The sequence below is a fragment of the Zeus faber genome (assembly GCF_960531495.2).
Source record: "Zeus faber genome assembly, chromosome: 19".
In the NCBI taxonomy this organism is placed as follows: domain Eukaryota; kingdom Metazoa; phylum Chordata; class Actinopteri; order Zeiformes; family Zeidae; genus Zeus; species Zeus faber.
Window position 1 is genome coordinate 5831463 of NC_137206.1, and position 27598 is coordinate 5859060.

A 27598-nucleotide genomic window follows, 5' to 3' on the forward strand; every position below is an offset into this window, starting at 1 on the left:
GTCCACCGTTCAGAACAAGGGCACAGGCATGGGTCAACCCGTTAGCATCGCATGCAGGGTTAGGTACGTTTCTTGGTTAGGTTTCATGTGGTAGTTCATTAGTGGAGGCGGGAGTGCGTCCACCAAGTTCAGTTTCATGCTTGCATAGATTTTGTGCCATTCACTCAACCTTTCCCTGTGATTGTGGATGATACACACATCCAACCCTTTGCTTTATTCTCAGATGCTGCATCACTTGTTTCACTGTCATCTGTTTAAATGATGACCCGTTATCTGAACTGATCTCTGTTGTAAAACCAAATTGAGGTATTACTTTTCTAGTGAGGAACTTTATCTCTGTCCCTGCTCCTAAGTCTGTTGATGGAGCAGCTTCCACCCATCTGCTGAATCTGTCTACTATCACCAGCATACACCTTTGAACATTGACCTTTTTAATCATATCCACATAATCCATCTGTAAGTGTCTAAAGGGTCCTTCTGGTGTCAGAATATGATGCTTTTTCGCACGTTATTTAGGGCACATACTTTGCATCCAGCAAGATGTGCGTCCACCATTGTTTGAAGATATGGAAACCAATAGCATTGCTTTTTAATTCTACTTACCACTTCCTCCCTGGTGCAATGGTCCAAACCATGCGTTCGGATGATGAGAAATCCTAGTTATGGCATAGATGCCACAAACTGTCCGTCCTGGGCCCTACACAGGCAGTCTTCAGCCTGCTTGCCCCCTCTTTATTTCCACAAACTGTGTTCATACATGCCTGCCTTCCCCTGCATTCCTATAATATCATCTAAGCTTGGCGCCGCCTCGGGTAGAAGAGCCCTCTTCTCTGCTGCTTCTGACTGCCATAACTGTTCTAATATTGGATCTTGGTTTGGGTCATACTGCAGCGTACAGTGGTACCCAAGTCTGGATCTCCTTGCATCTGGAAGTTGTGCTCTAATATATTTTCCCCATTAACTCAACCCTAACCCTTTAATCCACTGTCTGTTGAATTTCTCCTATCCAATAAACATTTGCTGTTTGTTTCTGTCTTATCACCATTTGTATGGTTAAACCTGCTTTCATATTATTACTCCTTGTGGAGTGCATAAAATTGGCAGTCCCATTTTACATAGCACATCTCTTCCTAATAAATGTATCAACGTGTTTTCTGATACTAATATGGGAATTTTGGTCACACAGCCGTGTGTTTCAAGATGGACTGGAGCTGTCATGGATATTAACTGTGTTTGTCCCAAGAATCCAACCGTCTTTGCATATTTGCTAGACATGGGGAGGTAAGAGGCATAATTTGGACTTACCCATCATCATTGGTGTGCCTCTACTGTTTACCTGAACCTGCAGCATAGGTTCTTGATTAGCCTGTTTGCTTACAACTACCAGCTGACCCACCCCGTTTGGATTCCCTTGGCTCCCCTAGTACCCTTGTCCTGCCCAAGGGTTCACTTGACCCTGTGAGGCCCTCCCATGGGACTGTCGCTAGGCTGCCGGCCCCTGTTCTGATGTCTGCCTGGGGGCCCACGGATAAATAAGGCACTGTTTTCGTGTGTGTCCTGGTTGATTACACCCCTAACACACACCCAGTGGTCCCCTTAAACTCGCCTCATTTGGTTCTGGTTCTGATTCTGGTATTGATAATGGATCTGATTCTGGTATTGATATGCGTTCTGATTCTGGTATTGAGGTCCTATTCAACCATTTTTTAATTTATTCCACTGGTTGGGGGCTCAGCCCTTACTTTGTACTTTGTGTATATACAGTAGCGAGGGGACTGGTGCGTAACCCTTGGCTCTGAGGTTGCTGCACTTGGGTGGACCGGACTGAGTGACTGGTATCATTGCGCCTGGTTCAGCTGTGGTTGCCATGCCTTGCATTTCCTTTTCGTCTTTCTCTTTTTTTGTTAGTTCCTCCAGCTGAAGCTGAGACAGTTTTCTTTGTATTTCCTTACCTTGCTCTGCCAGTTTTTGTTCATTTAGGCAAAATGTATCCACTGCATGGATGACATGGTCTCAATACTCCTTATGGTTCTTGGATGAGGTTTATGGGGCTTAATCCTACCACGCCCTCCAGTTTGTTCCTGACTGATCCTGGTAACACCTCAATCATAGATCTGAATATGGCGGATATTAATGTATCGTTCTCCAGATCTCTCTTGGTTTCCAGCCACCGCCTTTTGACCTCTGCCTGGATGTAGGAGGCAGGGTTCTCTGTGTCTTCCAGCGCCTGCCACTGTAGCGCCCCTGGATCTATCCGAGTCGGGAATTCCTTCTTCAGTGGACCCCATGTGGCATGCCTGTAGCGCTCAAAACTGATGCCGTCATTCTCCATGGTCCTGTTCATGCAGTCTCGACGACCATTTGCCAGTACGGTTTCCATCTTGGTTGTCCCCAGAACTCTGGTCAAAAGAGCTTTTAGATCACCCACTGCTAACATCTTCCCCATAGTACACTCCTCGAAGATCCTAATCCACTTACTGGCTACCCCATTTATGATTGGCAATTTTGTTACTAGGCCTTTCATATCTTGGGTTCTACATGGAATATACTGCAATTGTTGTCCCTTAACCAGTATTGGGTATTGTTGACCAAATCTCGGTGGAGGTCTCATCTGATTTCTGTCTCTTAGGCTTATTCCTTCTTCATGTTCCCTCCCCAGTGTGATCAAGTTACCTTCCCCTGTTCTCTGTGTTGATACCTCATGAGGGGCCAATCCTTCTCCTCTCCCTGTCTCCAAATCAGAATGATGCCTGCTCCACTCTTCCTGCACCTTAATGTCCTGCCTGTTCTATTTAATGATTCCCTCATGTCTCTGCTTTCCAGCCTATCCTGCCTGTTCAGCGGCTCAAATTCCAGTCTATTTAATGACTCCTAAATTTCCCTCCACTGTCTGTCTTGCTGTTATCTGGCTTTGTAGTAATCTACAACTAGAACCACTTTTGGCCTGCCTTCCTGTTTTATGTGGCTTCTTCGTCATTTCTATCTCACCTTCAATAGCAACCACCCCTTAAACCACTGGTCACTGTCCAGGATTATACGCTGGTGGGTATATCGGTGAGCATGCCTTCTCTGACACTGTCTCTTGGCTTTCCTCGCCCTTTCTTTGCTCTCTTTTCACAAACATCTCCTCGACCTTCTTCATGCTTTTTCTCCCCCACCCATCGCCTTGCTTTATGAACATATTTAGAATCTCTCTCTCTTTTTAATATTTTTTTTCTTTTATGTCTCCTGTTTTCTAGTTTGTTATTCAAGTTTCCATTTTCTCACACAATGCCGTGTCAAATGTTCCCTCCTTCGGCCATAGGTTTTTGGTACCTTTTGCCCATTTGCCCAGTTTGTTTTATTTCCTCCTTACTTAGTGGGAACCATTTCCCCAGAATTTGTACTGGTGCCATCATCTTTGCTGTTTTCTAATTTGTAATTCTTGTAATTTCTAATTTCTTTTATCACGCCTGATATTTCTTTATCTATTAAATTGTCCTTAAAAATTTTAATTATTTATTTCATTTGCATTGTTTTTAATGGTCCCGTTTATAAAATGTAGTTTTACATTAATTACATTAATTGTGTCCTGGTGCAGCTCCACGGTGAGATTCTGACACCCCAGCAAAAAGTTGCCTAGTATCACCCCTCGCTCGAGATCAATTGCCCACAGCACTGAGTAACTCCAGATGCCTAACTCAAGGGAACAAACTCAAAAATGAGGATTAACGAGCCCACGTTGTTGATTGCCAAAATTGGAAACCCGGTCTAGATTAATGATTATTGATCAACAAAATTTCATACTTGGATTTTATCCTTACTTCTCAGCAAATATTCCTCCTACTATACCTTGATCCAACTATAACCCTTCTTCCTCGAAGTTAGTTCTTTATTCCTTATACTTTTTAATTGTTCTATTGCTCTGTTTCTCCTCTCCTCTGCTTCTGACCACTTGTTCCCGATCAAGCTCCTCAGGGAATTCTATCACAAGCTCACTCGTCACACGATCTACTCCTTAATCTCTCACAGACCTTCGCGGCAGCATTCCCTAAGGGATCGCGCTCACTACACACACCGACACTAATTCAATTTCCAGCCTGCAGACAAGCCATGCAGCTGCACACGCACACTATTTATATCAGAATCCCTGGTATTTAGACAATGTATCATAAATAGTTACTTTTGTTACAGTTACTCTTATTTTGGAGATATCTGTTGGGGACTTGTGGCAGGGATATAGCACGGAGACAGAAAATGGGGGGGGGGGGTTGTGAACATCAGTTTATTGATGAGATGAGGCTAGGTGGAATTAGCCAGGAGCAAATGGAACATGTCATGACACAGGGCTCCTATCCTGACTGAGTGCATGGACAAGGTTTTTAAACCTGATGCTCGTTCGCCCAACCAACGAGCATCAGGTGTGGCTACTTAAGCCACACCTGAGAACAAAAATGAAAACAAATGCTTTAAAAGAGACTCTGACCGAGGGTCACTATACCTAAAAATACAGACATTGACCTGGGGTTCCTATACCTTATATAAATAAAACACCGGACTCTGAAACAGGGTTCCCATACCTCATACAAACAAATGTCCAAAAAAATAATAAACAGGTCCACTTCCAGAGGACCTGGATTCCCCAGAGCAGAGCGGTCAACCGGCCTCCTTTCACCATGGCGCCGACAGACTGCCCCCTCCTCCCTTCTGGAGCGTGGGGCCTTGGGCTGCTGCGCTGCTGGTGACAGCGTGGCCAGACTGGACTGCTGCGGGGGCTGCTTGGAGGGGGTAGCCTGGCTGCTGAGCTGCTGGATGGTCCCGGCGATGCCTGCTGGGCGGAGAAGCTAGCTGCCAGCGATTACCTGTGGTGGTTGCTGCGCTGCTTCTCCCTCGGTGCTCTGCCGGACCCCCTAGGTGCTGGCAGTTGGGAGACGGTTGGTGCTGGGGCCGCCTGTTGAACCACTGGTGGCCCAAGGGCGTCTTCAGGCGACTCTTCTGTATCCCTTTCCGTAGAGAGTCCCTGCTCAGGTGCCAGTGTGGCAGATTCCCCCCAAGTGCTGTTTTCAGGGACCTCCGGCACAGAGACACAGACAACGGGGGGTTGTGAACACCAGTTTATTGTAGCGATGAGGCCAGGGGGAATTATTCAGGAGCAGATGGAACATGTCATGACACAGAGCTCCTCTCCTGACTGAGTGTGTGGACAAGGTTTTTAAACCTGATGCTCGTTAGCCCAACCAATGAGCATCAGGTGTGGCTGCTTAAGCCACCCCATCCACCACAAGACTGTTTCACACAATAATGTCCTTTGGAGGTAGAATATGAGCATAGAGACTCAACTCTCAGTGCACATATCCTGCTCCAAGAGCTCATCAATTTTAGGCATTAAGGGAACAGGCGTGTCAACCTCTTTTGCCTCTTTATAAAAATGTATCTCCGTTATCAACCCAAATTCTTATCTATTTTAATCACAATATTTCTTACCACTAAACATGAACTATACTTAACACACTTAATATAAACAGAAATTTTTACACTTAAAATTATACAAGAGATGTTGAAGCAATTTGGGATTATTGAAGTATTTCTGATTCTGATTCTGATTCAAAAAACAATATCACCAACAGCTTTGAACTAAATAGCACAAGCAACTTCCAAACACAATATCAGCAACACTACAAACGTTCATCGACAAAAGCAGTCTCAAATGGCAGTTACTGTCACAACCACACAACATTAACACCCACACCCACACCCACACCCACACCTACACACACGTACACACACACACACACACACACTTTTCATTACATTTAGCAGCACTTCCACACGGTCCATCTTTTCCCTCTATTTCCTCTTCTAGGTCTTTATCTCTCACTTATTTACTTCTTACTTAATTGTAGTTATCATTAGTCAGTTACTATACTTACCATGCACCCATAAAACCTTGTCTGTTTTTTCTACACTGTATTTATTTATTCCTATTTTATCTCAGACTTAATAATCAATTTCCTTATTTGTCTCAACAGATGCTTCATAAGCCAAATATAGTTTCAACACCCACTGCACAAACCAAATACAACTTCAATGCACGCTGTGCAAACAAAATACAACTTCAATGCACGCTGTGAAAGCCAAATACAGTTTCAATACATATCCCACAAGCAGAATACAGTTTTTTACACTGAGTTTGCTCATGTCCCACCTCAGCAGTCCTTTAAGTTCATAAATCTTAAAGCTGTAACTGTGGGGATTTATTTATGCTCCATATGAGCAGACCTTTAGGTGTTTTATTCCCTTAAAGTGGTAACCATGGAGAATAGTCGTTCAGGCCTTGACGTTTTCTTAAAAAGAAGCAGTATCTACCTGATTTAGTCCATCCCACCCAAGCAGCCCTTCAAAAATCTTGAAGCGGTAACTGTGGGAATTTATTTCCTAATTTTATACTCTACCCGTTCAGACCTTGGAAAGCCTTTCTTACTAAGCGGTATCCGCAGAATTCGGATCTACCCATGCAGATCCTCTAGAAGTGCACTTTCTTGAGGCGGTATCACAGAACCTGTCAATCATCCAAGCAGACCCTTACGAGATTTATCTCCTTAAGGCGGTATCATGGAATTCAGTTTTCCTCTGACCAAGCAGTGCCTCTCTATTAGAGGTCATATCTCAGAACAAAAACTCACTTCTGACAAAGCAGAGCAAGACTGATCTCATTAAAGTGGTATCTCAGAAATACAACTTACCATAACCATTCAGATCCTCAAGAGACCCTTTTGAGGTGGTATCTTAGGGACCTGCCCATACAGTCCTTTATTTTACTTTTCCTCTGATTTGCACCCATAAACCCACTGATATTTAATACATGCACATGCTTTTCTCAATTTCTGTAACCCAGCAACCTCTGCTGCTTAAATTTATACTTTTATTTGGAGAGTCCTACTTACTGCTCAGCCTCAGAGTCGATCAGCATGAACCACACAAAGCTCCTAATTAATCAGAAAGTACGATGCTTACCTTTTAAGTTGAGGCAGCCGCCTGTGGTTTGTGTGGCCCAATGTGGACCCGTGCCCCAAGCTCAGCAGTGCTTCGGACCCTGTACCTCAACCGTGCTCGCAGCGCCAATTATGATGTGGACAAAACCTCTCTGTGGTTCTTTGACAAAAAGTCAGCACTTGAGGCAAAGTTGAGTTCAGAGATAAGACTTTGTTAAAAAATAACAATCTGAGTGAGAGTCCGCAGCGTACACTAAACAAGATCTTGACTTGCAAAGTATTATGTTATTTTCAAAGCATTCACCTCCTCCTCCTTTTCATAATTACTTAAACACCTGGGCCTCTGATTATGTGTTTTTCACTTCTATTTTTCTGACCTTACCCACCCACCAGATGGAGACATTACTTCTAGGTTCAAAATATTTTGGTAGAAGCCTGGTCCGTTTCTGAGAAACGTTTTAGGTCACTTAAAGTGACATTGTCAGGACCAGGGCTAGGAGAGACCCAAACGCACGACACGGAAGACGGGAGGCAGACAAAGGATGTTTATTAGCCCACACGGTGGAGTTGGCCGGGGGGACCCGCTCAGGTAGGGATGGAGCAGGGCTGGGCAGGGATGATGATGACCGGGAAGAGGGGTCCATACACCCACCCGGCTTTCAGGGGCCCCCAAATGCTTTCACTCTAATTCATATGGTCCGAATACATTGTTCTAATGATGTCTAAATACATTATTGTGGAGGTGTGTTCTGGTGCAGGGCCAGGGAATGAGGAAGAGGAGGCAGGTGGAGGATGGCATGTATTTTATTCTCACTCTCTTTAAATAAAGGGTTGGTCATGGGCCAAAATGTCAAACCATGGGCTTGCAGGCCAATACGCAAATAGTCCGTGCACTTCAGTGCTTATGTAAGTTCCCACTGTGATGTGTCTGGCGGCTTGCTTGTCGGGATTACTTGCCCCATCCAACATGTCCTGCAAGCACGCCGATCCTCACTGCGGGGACAACAAAACATGTATTATTTTACTGCATTTGGAATTGGAAGAATCAGCGGACTCCCTCTGTTGATTGCCTGATCTGCAGCAGCTGAGCGGCCCTGGGATGGGAGCCTGCACTGCCTGTCTGCAGTGGTGGCTTGACCACACCCACTTGGTCTGCCACAGTTATGTCTTGGTCATATTATGTAGTTCTTTAAACTAATTGTCTTTGCAAGTCCTGAGGCAATGAAATGCATTTCAACCTTCCTAGTAACCCAAGAATATAGATGCAGTGGGCTGCCATATAGCGGCACTCCAGGGGAGCAATTAGGGGGTTAAGTTGAAGTTGAACTTGAACTGGAAGTATCTTGTTCAAGAACACATCAGCATGCTATCAGGAGGAGCCGGGGATCATACTGGCAATCTTATGATTACTAGACGACTTGCTCCACCTCCTGAGCCACCGCCCCCCTTGCCACCGCTGATTTATTCTAAGTATGTTGTTTTCATGCAAATATATATTTCATGATGTTGATTTGATACCACAACTCCGCCTGCATTCCTTTCTATAGGTGATTAATGGGAGGGCTTCCTGACTGCCTTCCACATCTGCTTCTAATTGTGGCATACCCAATGCAAAAAGTTGTTTACTTATCTGTTAATTTTCTTTAAATATAAGCTTAAAATCATATTATATTATATACAGGACTGGTTGTACTAAAGAATGTGTTTTCTCCTGAAAAGCCTACCATTTTACATCCTTGACAGTAGCCAACATTGTGTCAATAATGTTAGACTCAGATGAGACCGCTCACAATGCACTCACACTTCAAGATGGCCATTAACTCATGTCACACGTCATCTGCTGTGCTGACCTGTACGGATTTGATTTTTCAGTGTACAATGTACATGGACTGATTCAGCTTCATGTCCGCCACTTCAATTGCCCAATGAATAATATTTCCAGTTTTCCTTTTGAAAACTCATTGAGCAAAAATCTAGAAACATGTACAGAGTATAAAAATCCCCTAGCACAGGTGACCAGGCAATTATCAGAGATTGAAACAAGGAAATAAGAGCAAAACACAGCCTGAAACATAGCCTCAAATGTTTGTTTCTACAAAGGAAGAGGACAGTTGTTTTTCTCTTGCGAGATTAAATACTTGCTTTCATCAGAGAAAGAAGAGGAGACGACAGTGTGGTATGCAATATTTTGCACCGGTGTTACACACAGTGTTGTTTGAAAAGCCAACTTGGCAACTTTCTTGCGAGATTTAATTACTTTTTAGACCCTCTCAGTGACTTCATTTCTAAAATGCAACTGGTGACAAATTTAACGACTTTATTCAGACCATCAGGGAAAGGCGAGAAATATATTCAAATATATTATATTGTAATTCATTCCCATGCATGCTGCTCAGAGTAGTCGTAGTCCACTGCTCTTCTGCCAATAACGCCAGCGTCGCTCCCTCACCTCTGGGCAGTCAGTAGGTGGCGTGTGGCCAGAGAGCTGCACAACTGAGTTGCGCATGTCAGTGTGCCCAACTAATCACTGATCACCAATTATTTTAATAATTGTAAATAGATACAGTACTGATTCATAAATAGTTTTGCATAAATAAATAGATAAATAAATAGATCATTTTAGATAATAAATAGTTAACTCTCTCCAACACAAACACAGTATAGAATAATATTTTCACAGATTCTTCTCTGATAGGTAAATTGTTGGTTTGAGCCTCTCTCTCTCTCTCTCACTCTTTCTCTCCGGATCTCTGGATTATGGTGTTACAATAGCTTGTAAATATTTAAACAATTATTTTGATCTTCTCCGTCCCTTTGTAATTTTTTATTCCTTTTTTAACTTCAAATGATTATTATGTCCCTGTAGTTAGTTTGTGATTATTTGGCTAAAGATTTCTCTATCTACCTTTATATGGCTTAAGGTGATCTCTCTTGACACAACCACTAAGCTTTTTTGGAAATTAATGTCATGATGTCATCGATATGCAAATACGTGGCTGGTGACTTTAAGTGACTTTTGGAGCTAGTGCTAGTTACTTTCATTGGAAAAGATTTGGCAACACTGCATGCAACTTCAAACTTCTGAATATAGTGTCCACAAGAAATGGGCAGAGCAGGATGGAAAGACGACAACTGCTTGAAACAGATCTTTTCTGCAAGATGGCCTGCCTCACTCATGATGGTGGTTTCTATCCTCATAGCCCTCCTCCAAGGTATAGAACACATAATACGAAGGTTGGCTATTATTACCAAAATTAACTGTCATGAAGAGGTGCCACTGAAACCAAATTTTCATAACTAATGAGTTCAGAGCACTCAAGTAGATCAGTGATTAATAATGACTAATGATGGGTATTGGTGTATTATAAAAATGTAACGGGAGTGTGTCAATGGCATTAATTCCTTGATTTTATGAAATTATTTATTGGATAGTCCCAGTCAGGATGGCAGGGGGGTTAAAATAGCAGGAAAAAGATATTGAATTGGGACAGCTATATTTGCTGAGTACTATGACATGATGGCAGAAAAATTATAAACACAATCCATTTGTGGTTGTATTTATGTCTGTTTGTAGCAATTTCATAGATAAGTAGTGCTTAAACATGCCAACACTTTATGAATATGCTTTTACTTTCCAGATCATGATGTATGCCAGGGTATATGTGGGTGGAAAGCGGCAAGGAAGTGGAGGAAAGTGCCTCAGAAAACTGTATTGATGTCGACAACAAAACTATTAGATGGCCAAAAACAATGCCAAAGGCAGCTTTCCTCAATAAACATCCATCTCAGGATGACTGGATAACATTGTCCTTGGTGAAATGTAAAATGACCTCCTGTAAGTTTTTATTAATGATCTAATAATGTTCATTCCTCTACAATTTGTAAGGCAGGCAAATGCTAGTAGTACAGTCATTTTTATTGTAATTGTATTGCCTGTGACTTTAACCTTGCAGTTAACATTTGTGAATGCGATGATTATGATATGATGAGCCATGTCAAGGAGGAAGAGGAGGAAAATCAGGAAGTAATTAAGCACAAAATGGCCAAACGCAATTTTGATGATAAATAATGCCTCTCTCTCAATATGTACATTTTTAAAAGTACCGAATCTATTGACTTGGATGAGGAATACGAGAACATGACAGGTCATAGTTTCCCAAGCTGTTGACATTTCACACCTAACTTGTTCTTATAGAATTGCAAGGATATAAGAGTAAGAGTAGGTGCCATTGTCAAGCAACCTTCCTTTCCCATTCCACTAACAAATCTAGCGATCTAGCAAAAGCAAAGGTTCACTGCTAGTAAGTATCCATCACTTGAATCTACTTATTTGTTAGACATCATTTGTTCTTGCATAATCGTAAAATTAAGATAGATACAACATCAGTGTTAATCATTTCGCTCAATCATATGTGCTCATTTTCAGACTGTGGACATTCAAATCAGTGTGTAATCATACAGTGAGTAATCATCACATTAACCCAGTCACCTCTAATCCCATATCATTTAATCAACCACGTTGGATGTAAATCCAGTTGAATCTCAGAAAACATTTCTCCTTTATTTCCATCAACCTGCAAATTGAATTAAATGTTTTGTTGTTCAGACTCTGGACGTTTAAAATATAAAGAGAGCCAGCCAGTCGAGGGGCGCTGGGTCCAGTCTTCAGTCCAGCCACAGTGAGAGCGACCAGTCAATGCACAGCAACGGGTCTCAGCACAGCAACTGGTCCAGGCACAGTGACCAGATGGGACATGGCAAGCAGTTCAGGCACAGCGACCAGTCCAGGCACAGCGACTGTACTCTCTGAAGACAGCAACTGGTCCCAACACAGCAAGCAGTCCAGGCACAGCAACCAGTCCATGGACATCAACCGGTTACTGACACAGCGACCAGATGACAGACATGATCCATCATTGCAAAATGGATAAATATAACAAAAGTTAATGTCACTGACATTTTTCTTGTGTGTTTCTAAAAAGGTACTCCTCACTTTAGAAGACAAGCTTCAGCATTGTACCATTTGGAATACTGTATGAATCAAATTTGTTGTTTTTGCAATTATGGATTGTGCCTCTGAAGCAAGAAGTATGTTGATGCAAATTCTGTTTTATGGATATAGGAACATAAATACTTATTAATTGCAAGATATGAGAATCTGAGAAAGGTTATGTACCCAAAAATCTGTTTTGTTTTTACGTGATCTGATGCTGGCAATGAGCCAGAGGGAAAATTATATAAACCAAGCTTTGTTATTGGACTTTGGAATGTTTAGTGGTTTATGTTATGGTTTAGAGTTTGGCTGTCCATAGTAACACTTTCTTGCAAAAATATCCATTGGTAATGTGTAAATACAGGGTTTCCCTAAGAAAAGAGCGGCCCAGCAGCCCAGCCTGGCCCGACAGCCTAGTATCTTTTTGACGGGGGCCAGCAACAGACTGATGGCAGCATTAAGGTAGGGCCCTATTGTTTTTGTGATAACAGAATCAAGGATGGAATCATGGAATTGAGAATTAAAATAAGCTATAACACAGATTCCATAGGGCCCGTCATTTAGTCAGTGCTAAAAGCTGACTGGAGATTTGAAAATGTTATTAAAGTCAATTATTGATAAAAATCGACAACTATAGCAGAGTCTTACAAAGAATCTGACAATGTACAGTCTTGGAATGTTTTCAACACCAACAAAATAATTAGGTTACATTTAAATAAATAACAAAGTTCAAAGTTTCTGCACTCTACAAAAAAAAATATCCCTCTCCGACAGGGGAGGGGCTTAGATAAGTGACGACCACTTTTTAACCTTTGACCTCTGCAGGCCTTCGTAGAGTTGAAGTGAGAAACAAGGGCTCAAATTACATGTTCTCACCCAGACTAATCAGTTGAGCTTTATCTTAAACACCTCCAACTAACGGTTCATGGTCGATGTGCCTAAACATGACTATGAGACACTGAAGCCCTGAGGCTGTGCGGTGGAATTTGGGGGCAAGTCAGACATGAAATGACATCTACCCCTCGAGAAAAATCCATTGGTGCCAGGCACGTCCCTCTCCGTCAAAGGGGCGGGGCTTACCTCTGACCTAATCTTAACCCTAAGCCTCAGCCTCATCCTCCTCTTTGATCCTTTCTTCTCGTCTCCACTCCTCTCCTCTCTCCTCCACACATCCTCTCCTTCTTCTCTCTTCTCCTCTTTTTATTCCTCCCTCTCTTCTTCTCACATCCTCTCATCCCCTCTCTGCTCCTCTCATCTCATCTTCTCGTCGCAACTCATCTCCTTTCCCCTCATCTCCTCTCCCTCTCCCCTCCCCATCTGTCCTCTCCACACAACCTTCATCTCTTACCTCCTTTATTCTTGTCTCCTCTAATCGCCTCTCCTCTCCTGTTTTCTATGTCTTCCTCTTCCTCTCCCCTGATCTCTTCTCCTCTACTGTACTCTCTTCATTCTCTTCCCCCCTGAACTGCTATCTGTTCTTTTCCCCTCCTGTTTCCTACCATCTCCTCTCCCCCCTGCATCTCCATCTCCTACTTCTTCCCGCTCTCTCTTTTCTCCTTCCTTTCCTCTCTTCTTCTCTCCCTCCATTTTCTCTTCTCTCCTCCTCAGAGGAGAGGACTGTGGGAGATGAATCCCTCTGATGGGCCAGATGTTGTATGGCTCTCTTCACACATGCCGTAGTTCAAAATAAGCACACTGAATTCATCAGAGTTCAAAAGGATGAAAGATTAACTGTAGTAATACAACAAAGTACAATAAAGCGAGCTGGTCCATGGAGCAACTGAACTAGAATTGTAGAGCACGTCCTTTTATGCTCGTAGTCAACTCCTCCCAGGGATGGAGCCTAAACTGCTGCTCCTCCCTGCTTTCGCATAACCATTACTCAGCATATTTATGTTTTTAAGTCTATGTTGTCTTATTTCCTTTTAACACTTTTCCTATACAACATTTTTTACTGGTCTTGGCCGCTCTGAGGGGCCCCCTCTTTGTCTCCGCCCTCTGTTTCACTTATGTTTGTGAAACCAGTATTTCCTGATCTAGGTTAAATGTAATTCAAATAAATGGTTATTTGCCCTCTGATCATCACTAAGCATGATTAATCCTTTCCCACAGAGCTCCCCTTTGTGACTTTTTAAGTCACATACATGTGTATGAGACATAGAACATGTACCACACTTTCTCCCCAAACACAAGTTCTTACGAGCTATACGCTGAGTACCCGTGCTAGGAGCAAAGCCCCTCAATAATCAATGGTGTAAGAAGTTGTGTTTGGGCCCCTGATAGGAGGTGAACCAAAAATTCACCCTGTTTTGCATGGAGGAGAAAAAAGTTCCGCCCCTCATCATGAACTTTAACACATTATATACAAACATTTTGTGATTATCTTAATCTCTTTCGTGAATCATCATTATTTTTGCTTGAAGCTGTTTTTTATGCTATCATAATCCTTCCAGCAAGCCTTATTATTGCTTTTGTTTGTTGTGTTTTTTTGTGCTATCATAATGGTTTGCACAAGCCAGTACATTTTAATACCTTTTATAATATTCTAACATATAGTGGATCCAGCCTCCGTACATTTCAAAAATATTGCTAAAAATTATAAAACATCAAACATAAGTATGCATAATGGTTGCATGTATGTCAATAAATCAGTCCAAAGTTGTCATGGTTTTCATGATGGACAGCAATTATTAGTTGCTGTCATGATAGTCTTTTTTCCCTTCTGTCACCTACTGGTTCTAAGAACACCTGGCAACTGAAATGCCAAACCACAGTCACAGATTGCCTTGTTGGAAATCCTCTTCTTCTTTTTAGAAATCCTCTTCTGTTGTCCAACGAGGGTAGTGGGCCAATTCGTTTTCTGCATCACTCCTGTCAGGGTATCGTGGAGGAAGAGCTACGGTCTGAAACACGCTTTGTCACGGTATGCTAAATATTGAAGTGTAATCTGTCTTTTCAAATTGTATGTTGTCGTGGTATAACTGTTGGTAGAGGTGTGTGTGTGTTGGTTGTTTGACAACCCAGGTCTCTTTGAACATTTTCCAGGGGCAATACATATGTGTTGTGTCCAGAATGATGTGTGCATCCAGTGGCCGGTGGCCTAGTTCGTCATTTAGTAGTATGTGTTCGCGGTCTAAGTCTCCAGTCCAGTCAGAGTCAAATTTATTTGTTAACGTTTTTAAGCCCTCATCTGCCATGTTACTTCTATGTCATCTAGATCAGGGATAATTGCCATTTTCTTTTGCACGTATTTGTCGGTGTGAGTAAGTGTGATGATTTTCAGTATCGTTAATTTGTAGTGGTGTGATCAAAACCGGCTGACGAGTGTCGGTTTTGCTGATCATTGATCGAATTATCGGAATCACGCAGTATGACATAAATATGAGTAGCACTAGGATGATACCTAAAATTGTTCCCAACCAAATTGTTACTTGTGTCCCTTCATATTCCTTACATGCTCGTCCCTCACTTTTCTCAGTTGTTCCAAGGCTACGGTCAGATTTCCATCTTTGCCTGTGTTCATGGGAATGACGGTGAAGCACTCTGGTCCAATGCGTGTGCATACACCTGAGTCGTCAGCCAGCATTGTGTCTAGAATAAATCTATTCTGTAATGCCATGGTGGAGGTGGCATGCAATTGTTCATGCACCGTGTCCAGGGCTGCTAGGGTATAATTAATGAAGCGCTGCTGATTGTACCATAAGTAGATAATCCACCACCCAATCCTCCGTGGGACAAGCAATACCATTCCAAGGACTTTACAGCCATTTCCTGATGTTCACACGGTACTCCTATTGTTGACCATCTGTCCATATTACTTGACTCAGCTTCCTTCTATTCCACTCTTTTTATCCTTACCTCTCCTTGAACCGCTCTCTTTGATCTGACAGCCTGATCCTGGAGCCTAAGTACCATCAATCCGCCAGTTAGCATTATTTGTGCACAAACTCCAATGCAGTCTAGTTTCAGTGTGTATTGGAACTGGGTGGCCTCACCACAGTACAATCAGATGGCACTCTTCCCCTTTTGTCAAATCCTCGCTGCATTGGTCTGATGAAAATGGTACAGGTCTCGCTTGGTGCCCTCTTTTGGCATTGTAACATGCTATGCACATTTCTCTACTTGTTTGTTGACCTGAACAGGTCAGCCATTCATGAAACCATTTTTTTGGTCCTTGCATCATGTATGGCCTGCCTCCACTTACAATGGGTAACTCGAGGTTCATTTCCCAGGGCTGGGCTGCCTGCCATTTGTTCTAGGGTTGGTTTGCCTTTTCTGATCTATTCTGACTTTCCTCTTTTTGTTTTGAACCCTTCCGTTGGTTAATCCAAATCGTTTTTTAGGAGCTGCCTCTCTCCCTATGGGTCAGAGGCTTTTGTGCTGCTGTTGTTGGCTCTCTGACGCGTACTTGAAGCAATTGTTCTGCTTTAGATTATCAGATATTGTCTCTGGGCACTGGGGTTCCTTTATGACACCCACATAACGTCCGTGACCTGTGATGTTCATAAGGAACATGGAATCATTATGCTGGGGGTTCGTGCCTACAATTAAGTTTAGATTATATAATTATTTGAATGGCATTGTGCTGTGTATCTGCTGTAGTTCTGCTAATGAGTACTGGACTCTTTATTGCTCTATTTGTTCTGTAGTCTGTATAGTCTGAGCGTCGGTGTCGCCACCAGTGTGGTCTCTTTTGGGTCTGGTGATATTGTGATTAAGTGGTGATGCGAATGTTGTGGCATGCACTTAACCTAATGTTTGTTCCCTGACTAGAATAGAATCACTCTGATCAGGCTGTTGAGAAGCAGTGTAGAGACAGTGCCTCTCATTCCCCATCCGAATCTTCTGAAGGGGTGCCAGGGTTGGACCGTTTTTGCGCTCCATTTTCCTGATGTAGCTGTCGTGCTTCTTTCGTCCTTATGCTGAGAGGGTGTGTGAATGGGTGTGTCCCCCTTGTGTTGTTCCTCTGTCGTCCTTTGTACACTCTCATGCTGTCCCTCTCTTGTCCTTTGCTGGGCTCACCCTTTCCCTTGACATTGAGGGCAGTGGGGGTGTCCAGTATCACTTCAAATGGACCTTCCCTTCAAGGCCCGTTCCAGATTTTTTTGAAGACCTTCATATACACCCAGTTGTATTTTTGGAGGTCCCCTGGAATGTTGCTCTCTCTTCCCTCTTTGGCACATTTTGCCTGTTGGAAGATAGTTCTATTTATGGTGGTTAGGTGTCATAAATAATTTATTTGTTCATTCTACAACTGTTCTTACGGAGGCCCATTGTAGGGTCCTCGTAAAAAAGGCATGGGTTGACCTGTAAGCATTTCATGTGGTGTTAGATACAGTGGGGCAAAAAAGTATTTAGTCAGCCACCAATTGTGCAAGTTCTCTCAAAAGATCAGAGAGGCCTGTTATTTTCATCATAGGTATACCTCAACTATGAGAGACAAAATGAGAAAAAAAATCCAGAAAATCACATTGTCTGATTTTTAAAGGATTTATTTGTAAATTATGGTGGAAAACAAGTATTCCTAATGCTGGAGCTCATTGCATGTCCCTTTTAATGGCCTAGAATGCATCATTCGCTTCTTCAGTCCATACAAACTGCACATTCCTGTCTGTTTGTCCTGCTGTTTTGATACAGTAAATGCCCGTAACGGTGCAATTTTGATGACGTAGTCACAGATCCATTGTCTGCTGTACCCTGCCATTCCCAGAAATGAAAGCATCTGTGTAACTCTCTGTGGTTTTGGAGCATTTGCTATGGCCAGAACCTGAGAAGGTGCTATGCGGCGTTCACTGCCGTACAGCTGTCTCCCTAGAAATTCTACCGATTGCTAGCAGAACTACAATTGGTCCTTGCTGACCTAATGGCCCCCTTCCATTAATGTCTTTAACACCAACAGGAAGTCTTTCTGAATTTGCTCTTTTGTGGCACTTTAATAGATCATCTGCATACTGAATTGGCGTGCTCTGTATGTCTATGTATTTGAGGTCCTCTTTCAAGGCTTGTATTAAACACTGTTGGGCTTTCACAATGCCTGGGGCATCCTCGTATGGTGTACTGTTGTCCTTAATTCCTGAATGCAAACAAATACTGGGAATCCTGGTTTAATGGGACGCTAAAGATTTCTGAGCATAAGTCAATGACAGTACACCATTGTGTGTCAGGTGGTATATTGGACAGTAGCTTTGTGGGTCTGGTACCACTGGTAAGTCTGCTTTAACTACTGTCTTGACTATTCTCAGATCGTGCACCAGTCTGTAGTTTTGTGAGAGTGTTTTTTATGGGAAAGATTGGTGAATTACAGGGGCCTGGGTTTTGTACAAAACGCCTGCATTCACCGGGCCATCAATGGTGGGTTGGATCCCCTCAACGGCTACCGGAGTGAGTGGGTCTTTTATAGAGGACACATACTCCCTTTTTTAGTTTAATTTTGACAGGTTGCACTGATTTGACAAGTCCTACATTTGTCTTATGCTTTGACCAAAGATCACATGGTATCTGTGTTAACATGTTCTCTTCATTGCAGCATTAAGCATCTTTTCCCATCGTGTGCAATGCATTAGTGCTCCCTCTCTGTCTTCTAGTATTACCTTCTCTGCCCTTGTCTGATCTCCTGCTATCATGTTACTAATCCTAATTGTAATTCAAACTATTACACAATAAATTTTTATTTAGAGAATGCAAAGTCCCTAAGCCAAGCAGTTGCCTCCTGGTCTGCTGTATGGAGGGTGACTAATCCTCCTTTCAGTTTTTGAAGAGGGCAAACTTCTATGATGTGTTCCATTTGTGAAGGCTGGCCAAGCAGGGGCCATGTCCAGTCCTGAAGCGATTGAGCGTAGACCATTGTCTCCTTGGGAGGTTGGTGCCAGGGACCTGTTGATTGGGGTCTGATGCCAGATGTTTGTTAGGGACCTCCTTGGACTCCCATTCTCCTTTCCAAGCCAGTTGGATGGCGAGGTCAGCTGGTTTGGATGTTCTTCCAAATTGGTCATCTAGATGGAAGTCGAGCAGTGGGTGGGTTGTAGATGTCTGCATGGATTGGTAGTTGGGGAGAATCTTTGACCTTTTGGAGCATCCTTTGAGTGGCTGCTGCTTGCTGGATATGTGGAGGGGGAATGTTTGATAGGACAGGGAGCCAGGGGAGTGGTGTTGAGCGGATAGTCCCAGTTATGGTTCTCATGGTTGTGTTGAGCTGGGTGTCCACATGGTGTATGTGGGGTGACCAGGACCAGACAGGGGCGCAATATTAAGCTGCAGAGTATGCGAGAGCCAGTGCTGAGGTGCGCAGTGTGGAGGCTGCTGCCCCCCATTTTGCACCAGCGAGCTTGCAGAGCAGGTTGTTCCTTGACTTAACCTTAGCTGCCGTCCCTTTTAGGTGTTCCTTGAAGGATAGGGTCCTGTCAAGGGTCACTCCCAGGTAGGTTGGATTGAAGGCATGCTTCAGCTTGAGTCCACCCAGATAGATGTTTAGTTCTCTGGCAGCTTTTGCGTTGTGGAGGTGGAATACACTGGAAAAGGTTTTTGCTGGACTTGGTTTTAGGCGCCTTGTTCTGCAGAACTGGTCCAGTTTGGCAAGGTCATCAGTGAGCACCCGTTCCAGTTCATCAAAGTCTGGTGCTTGAAATGCCAGACCGATGTCATCTGCATCGATGAATTTGTGAGATTTGGTGGAGGGTAGGTCATTTGTGTAGAAGTTGAACAGAGTTGGAGCTAGAACTGAGCCTTGTGCGAGTCAGTTTGTCTGTCTTCTCCATGCGCTCGTGTTCTGACCAAGGTGAACTCTGAACCTCCGGTTTGTCAGTAGAGTTTGTATTATTGCTGTTGCCCAGGCAGGGAGCGCCTTTGTGAGTTTGAGTAGGAGGCCTTTGTGCCAGACTGTATCATAGGTGGCTGTGAGGTCGAGGAAAACAGTCCCTGTCTTCAGTCTGCTCTCGAAGCCATTTTTGATGAAGGTGGTTAAGGCCAGTACTTGTTCTCCTGTGCTGCGCTCCTTGCGGAAACCTGCCTGACCTACGTAAAGAATTTCCTCTACTCCTGGAGAGATACGTTGTAGTATTAGGAGTTCCAGGATTTTGTAGGGAACGCTGAGTAGGGAGATTGGGCGGTAGCTGGCAGGTAGTTTGTGGTTTTTGCCAGGTTTTGAGATGGCAATAACTTTTGCTGTCTGCCATTTCTTTGGGATCAAGTTCGTATTTATGATCTTGGTATAGAATTGTGTCAGCCAGGTTAGGCCTCGGGGGCCAAGGTGTTTCATGAACTCTGGAGAGATGTTATCATATCCTGCTGCCTTTCCACATTTCAGGCCCTGCAGGACTTTCTCCAGTTCAGCAACCTCAAAAGGTTCAGGGTTTCTATGGTCTCTGAGCGCTTTCTTTAGCTCAGTTGTAACTGCTCTTCTGGTGGGTTTGTCTTGGGTTGCTTTTGCAATAGTCAGTAGGTGGGATGCAACTAGGTTGGGTGTGACAAATGCTCGGTTTTGGCTGGGGGGCTTCTGTGCATCTCCTAGACGGCTGATGAGGCTCCAACATTTCCTGCTAGAGTGTGTGAAGGTCAGCTACTGTCTCCTCCCATTTCCTTCGCCGAGCTGCATTTAGCGATTCAATGAGGTGGTCTGCTATCTCAGGGTCCCTTGATGTTTTGTAGGCTTGTAGGAGTGCAGCACTTTCTCCGTCCAGGCATGGGACGTAGAGGGGTCGGTAGCCTCGTGGGATTGCTGACTGGGCAGCTTTGTAGATGACGCTGCAGAAGCGGTTGTATGCTTCATCTACAGTGATGGTGTGGAGTGGCATGGTAACAACACTCCGCTCAAGGATTTCACTGTATTTCTTCAAGTTGGCTTTGCAGAAGTTCCAGTGCATCTTCCTTGGGCTGTCTATGACTGGGAGGTGTAGGCCAATGTGTACGAGCAAGGGCCGGTGTTGACTGTGTGGAAAATTGTCAAGAATGAGGATCTGAGCAGGATAGGGCGTTCCAGTCAAAGGGCTGACACAGCACAGGTCAGGAGAGAAGTCTTTTTTCCACTTGGCGGAGTGGAAGGTTCCTCTTTGTTTGGGATCATGTATCAGAACAAGGTCATTTCTAGATGCCCAGTCTGAAACTGCCTCTCCATCACTATCCACTACTGGATATCCCCAGTCAGGGTGGTGGCTGTTGAAATCCCCCACATAGATGGCAGGGTGGGGTAGGGTGGGTGGGACCTACAGACCCCAGTTGGCACTAGGGGGCTTGTACACATTGACAATGTTGAAACCACCAATAGTTATGGTGTCAGAGAATTGTGTTGTTGTCAAGTGATTTGCTTCAGCTATGTCAGAACGCACATAGGTGGCACGTCCATGTTTGGCATGTGGACACAGGAGGTCGAAGCCATTGATGGTGTAGCGACCTGCTTCCTCTGTGCCAATGTGAGTCTCTTGGAGGCAGGTAACGTCAATTGAGTGTTGGGAGGCGAGGACTTCGATGAGGCTTTGCTTGGCTGCAGAAAGGCCTTCGACGTTTAGTTGTAGTATTCGAAGGGCAGGTCCCACTGCAAGGGGCTCTTGAGGCTGTCTGCTGGCAGCTTTGGGACTGTGACTAGGATACTTTGACTTGGCTTTCAGGCGTCGTCTCGTGGGAGGATCATTTGCTTCCCCGGGCGGGCCCGGGTACTGACGGCGGGCGCGACATGAACGCTGATCCATTGTCCCCCAATGGATCAACACAATTAACATGCCTTATTTAAAATGTTATCTTTTGAAAAAGGGTTTGACGTAGGGGTCCACTCTCCTGTACTGCTTCTATCACCATGGGTTCCAGTTTGTGAGACGCATATCCTTCTTCCAGCGTTAAGGTTACATGGGGCACTGATCCACAAATAGTATCATATGAGCTGATTCCGCCATCACCACAGGTCCCTGTACTTTGGTATTCTTTTTTCCTGTTAGTTCTGCTAGTTGGAGCTGGGTTAGTTTTTCGGCCTATAGTCTGCTTTGAGCTTCTTTGTCTTTTTGTGTCTTTCTGTGTTGTTCCACATGGAAGATCACGTGTTCCGCAAACAATTCCCATTCCATCTTAATCAGTACCACTACCTCTTTTAGCCATTTCTGAACCGCCACTGGTAGGCTCTTTTTGACCATGACTTTAAACAAGCTTTCAGTTGTGTTGTTGACATTCCAGGCTCCTCCTGCCTCATCTTTTCACCTTTGCTGGAGTTGGTGAAGGAATTTTACTTGGCATTCCTCATGCTTCATCTCCTCTCCTTCCACCTTGATTGGATCCATTTTCTCGGGGTACTTTATTTTTGGTGTCCTCCAAAGCGCACATGGTCAACCTGATTTCCGGTGACTACTCTTGTCAGGCCTCCATCTGTAAAGAGGTATTCTGTGGCATGTTTTCCAATCATGTACATCAACAGGGCTTTAACATCGCCCATGGCTAACCCATTCCCACTGTCCCTTCCTCCAGGGTGGTGATCCATTTGTTGGCTCCGCCGGTCAGTTCCGGTAGGCGGTTTGCCAGTTCTATCATGTCATGAATGACCAGGACACATAGTGTGTGCCTTTTTTTTTTTCCAACAGTTGTGCCATGATTCATGAGATTGCCATCTATGAGATTCGGAATTTGACTTTCTTCTCTACGTTGCTGTTCTACTCAAAGTTTTTGCAACATTTCCACTTCCTGTTCTCTATCAATCCTGTCCCGTGTCACACTTCCTGTGTGGTATCTGTGTCCTGTCATCATCTGCCCATGCTCGAGTGCCTGCTCTTGTCGGTAGAGTTGGTCCATTCACGCATTTATTCAATTAGTCACTTTTTCCAGGAACTTTTCGGTCTCTGCTATTGCTTCCTTTCAAGTGTTCCTAATACGATGCATTATTATGTGGGTCTGGTCCAGTCAACTGTTGTGGGCTTGTTTCACTGCCGCCTTCTCCTCCTCTCTCCTCTGGTTCATCACCAACGCCTCTCTTCTCTTTTCCATCTGTATTTCCCAGAATAGGAGTCTCCTTGGTTCCCCCACCCCATAGTTCAGATCACACACAGTGTTCTGTTGTTTGAGCTCCATTTCGTATCTGTTCTCCTGTCCTCTTGGTGTAGAGGAACGTAGTTGTGGTTTCCTTTCATAGTTTTGTTCTTGACGTTTGATTCCCTTGTGATGTTGATCCCCCATTTTCTTCCCAGTCTACCTTCTTTTTTGTTTCTTTTTTGTCTGCATTGTTTGTTTTTTCACGCAGCCTTTCATCATCTGAGGCGTCATCCTTATCAGAGCTTTTATACCCTTGTTGGGTGTACTGATTCCGTGTTTCCTCGTCAATTATCGCATACTCCCGTCAATTCTCTCTTTTGAATGAGTCATCATCCTCATCTTTTCCTCTCTTTCCCTCTCCTTTCTTTCTTGCTACCTTGTTGTATCTTCTCTCTGTGTGTGTAATGCTCCCTTCCTATCTCTCGTCTTCTTCTTCTTTCTTCCACGAGACTGTTCCTCGTGTGCACTTATTGTATAACAAGCTTTATTTTGGAAGTTTGTTGGATTCACCACCAGTTCCCATCAGTGTTCCCTCCTCTGTCTTGGCTCTTTCTTCCAGTGTCTGGGCTACATACACCCCTGTTGGATGACGGTAGGGTGGCGGCGGAGCCGTTTACCTTTCTCTCTTACCTTCTTCTATTTCTCTGGTTGCATCTTTGCTGATACTACCGGTTTGTCCTCCTAACTTTAGCTTATGCTTTGTGTTGGTTCTTGTCCCTAGTCACTTTTTGTAGTTCTAGCCTACGCTTTCGATATTCTATCCCTTTATCATTTAACCACGACAACACCTCATTGTCATTTCCCCTCTTTCTTTTCGTTTTTTTGGACTGGTCGTTAGCTTTATGCAACTTAATGACATTTTCCACTTCCTCACAACATGCCGCATCTTAGGTTCCTTTCACCGGCCACTGTGCCCCCGATGCTGTCAGTTTGTTCAATTTTTTCATGCACTGTTCGTATACGTTTCTCCCACTCTGCAATTATTATTTCCGCAGCTGCCTTTTTTTCCTTCGGGAATTGTCTCCGTTGCCATTTTATTTTGAGTGTTTCCCATATCTGCCTGATGTGTTTTGCCCTCTACCATTACTACTCCTGCTATCACATCCTCTTCTTGTCTCATTTTAATGGTTACCAAGATATTTTTTATCGTGACCCCTGTTTTATATTTATTTCCCTGGAAATGGTCGTTTAACCGCTGTGATCAATCTGGCTGCTCTGTCCTCTCTATATCTTCCCACTTTCTGGTCTCCCACTCCACTTTCTGAGTCAGAACTGAAATAAGCAGTTGTGGTTCTTCTAGCTGTCTTCCTACACCGTCTATGCCCCACCCTTCAGGGACTCATAGCACCAGGTTTATAGGGAGCTTCACCTCACACACTATTGTAAAACAGAGCTCTCAGTATTGGTGTTATCATCCTTGTCTTCCACAATTGTCTGAACACCTCTTCCCACCCTTGGGGACTCTCTTAACAGCATCAAGATTTCTCCACTCAGTGATCAGCCAGAGTTTTAATTCAATTAGCTGATCGTCTTGCCACTGCTCCTTCCCGTTGCAATCAACATAGGTTCTTTCGTCCCAAAAGTGTGTTCTAATTCCTTCGATTTCACAAACTTACATACAGTATATTTTATCTCTATCTCTATATTTCGTATCAGATTTGTTCAGATATTGAACCTGTCTTGGACGTCTGTAGACCTCCAAAAGAGGTCCTGGCTAGATGTCCAGATGTACAGATAATGAACCTTTATTGCACATCCACAGACGTCCAAGAAGGGTCCTTGATGTTTAGGTATTGAACCCACCTTGCACATCCACAGACATCCAAGAGGGGTCCTTGTCAGACGTTCAGATATTGAACCCGTCTTGCACGTCCGCTGATGTCCAAGAGGGGTCCTGGCCAGGTCTGGACTGATTCATGACATGCCGTACAGTCGTCAATTGTCGTGAAAAGTGATCTATTTAAGCATGCGCAACATCATCGATGCCCACTCGCTCAATCGGACACACATTTTGTACTCGGGAGCTGGCAGGGTAAAGTCCATTTAATGTCTTGTCCAGCTGATTCAGACATTTGCGTTCCCACATACAGCTCCTCCAGGTAATGTCTAGATAGGTTCAGGCAGTGCATGTGTGAAAGTAGATATATGTACAGTATGTATGTATGTATGAACACATGTGCAAAAACAATAGGAAAATCAAAAGTCGGCTGAGGGCAGCGTGTTGCGTGTCCTCTGGTTAGACATTTTCACACCGAATATCAGATCAATACCCAACTACTTTTTAATCAAGCTTTTAATGTTTGTTTATTATAAAATAATTGTATAATATGATAAAAGGTTGAGGTAAAAAGAGAATAAAAGCAAGTAAATCATAAACACACACAAGGGAAGTAAAGAAGTTGTACTGGTGAGCGGAAAGTTTTAACAATAGATTAAATTGGAGGGTTACATTTGGATGCGTAAAAGGACGCAGCTAACAAACTCCAAGCTGAATTATAAAAATAAAGAACTTGACGTGCTCAAATCAACATCACATCACCATGAGTTTACCTGAGCCCCATCAGTTTACTGGATTGAGTCACCATTGGTTTGATTCCCGGTGAGTGTAGTCTCGTCTTTTGGTACCGAATAATATCACAGATCCCCACATACTATTATGTCCAGGATGACGAGATGCAGCGAATCTTGTTCGACTGGGGTCCTCTGGGGCTCGGCGTGAGTGTGGGTTTGTGGTTGGAGTCAGCAGCTTTGGAAAATCCTGCACGCTCGTTCGAACACAGGTTTTGTGGTTAGTCCAAAGAATATCAGGGTCATGTGGCCACATTGCGCCAGATAAAGGTATTAAAATGAGGGGTATGTCAGCAAGGTTCGACAGGGAGTCGTTCCTAAAATGTGTTTTTAAAAAGGACAAGACAAAAGAAAGGTTGCCTGGCAATGGGGGTCAAGGGGACTGTACTCTCACCTTTTTTATTTGCAGTCATCTGTTGGGGCAGCAGCCCCACGTTTTCATTAATATGATCAAAAGCTTAGTATTGCTGGTTAAGAAGCCTGATTGCCTGGGGATAAAAACTGTCTCTACTTTAGTCTGATCCTACAATCCGTCTCGTTCATTCATTTACTACAGGTATTACCGCAGACTTTAGGGTCATTTGGCGGCTTTTGAGGTCCCTGCTAGTTAAGAAGCCTGATGGCCTGGGGATAAAAACTGTTTGTGAGTGATGTTTCGGGATGAGATCGTCTGGGTGTTCATCAATGTCCCAAACAGCTGCAACACAAAACATCTGCCAACCTGATCTGTCCCTCTAATGTACTCGTTCTTACTCCTGTTCATCCTTGTTACTCTCAATGAAAATCTCAACATCCTCAACTCTGACACCTCCAGTTCAGCCACCTGCCTATTTGTCAGTGCAACCGCCTCTAAACCGTACAACATGGCTGGTCTTACTACCGTCCTGTAGACCTTCCCCTTCACTCTTGCTCTAACCCTTCTGTCACAGATCACTCCAGACACTCTTCTCCACCCACTCCACCCTGCCAGTACTCTTCTTCACCTCTCTCCACTGCTTGGGGTTGGTCGACCCCAAGTACTTGAACTCGTCTGCCTTCTCCACGTCCACTCCTTGCACTCTCAGGTTTTCCCCACCCTCCCTCCCATTCAGGCACATGTATTCTGTCTTACTCCTGCTGACTTTCATTCCTCTTCTCTCTAATGCACGCCTCCACATCTCCAGGCTCTGCTCACCCTGCTCCCTACTCTCACTACGGATCACAATGCATCCGCGAACATCATAGTCCACGGAGACTCCTGCCTGATTTCATCTGTTAACCTGTCCATCACCATTGCAAACAAGTAAGGGCTCAGAGCTGATCCTTGATGCAATCCCACCTCCCCTTTGAATGCCTTTGTCACGCCTTATTGGACACCTTACTCCTGTCTGACTTCCCTCATACATATCCTGTACCACTCTTACGTACTTCTCTGCCATCCCTGACTTCCTCATGCAATACCACACTTCCTCTCTTGGCACCCTATCATATGCTTTTTCTAAATCCACAAAGACGCAGTGCAACTCCCTCTGGCCTTCCCTGTACTTTTCCATCAACATTCTTAAAGCAAACATTGCATCTGTAGTACTCTTTCCTGGCATGAAACCATACTGCTGCTCGCTGATCCCCACCTCTCCTCTTAACCTAGCCTGGACTACCTTTTCCCATAGCTTCATGCTGTGGCTGATCAACTTATTCCTCTGTAGTCACTACAGCTCTGTATGTCTCCTTTATTCTTGAAAATGGGTACCAGCACACTTCTTCTCCAATCCTCTGGCATCCTCTCCTTTTCAAGGATGGTGTTGAACAGCCTCGTTAGGAACGCCACTGCCATCTCACCTAAACATTTCCATGCTTCCCCAGGTATGTCATCTGTGCCAACTGCCTTTCCACTCTTCATCTTCTTTAATGCTGTTCTCACCTCATCCTTGCTAATTTGCTGCACTTCTTGAACCACTATCCCCACATCATCCACTCTGAAGAAACTAAGAAATTAAGAAATGAAGAAAATGAGAGGGAGAGATCCCTCTCATTTTCTTCATTCATCAACTCCTCAAAGTTCTCCTTCCAACCCTTCAACACACTC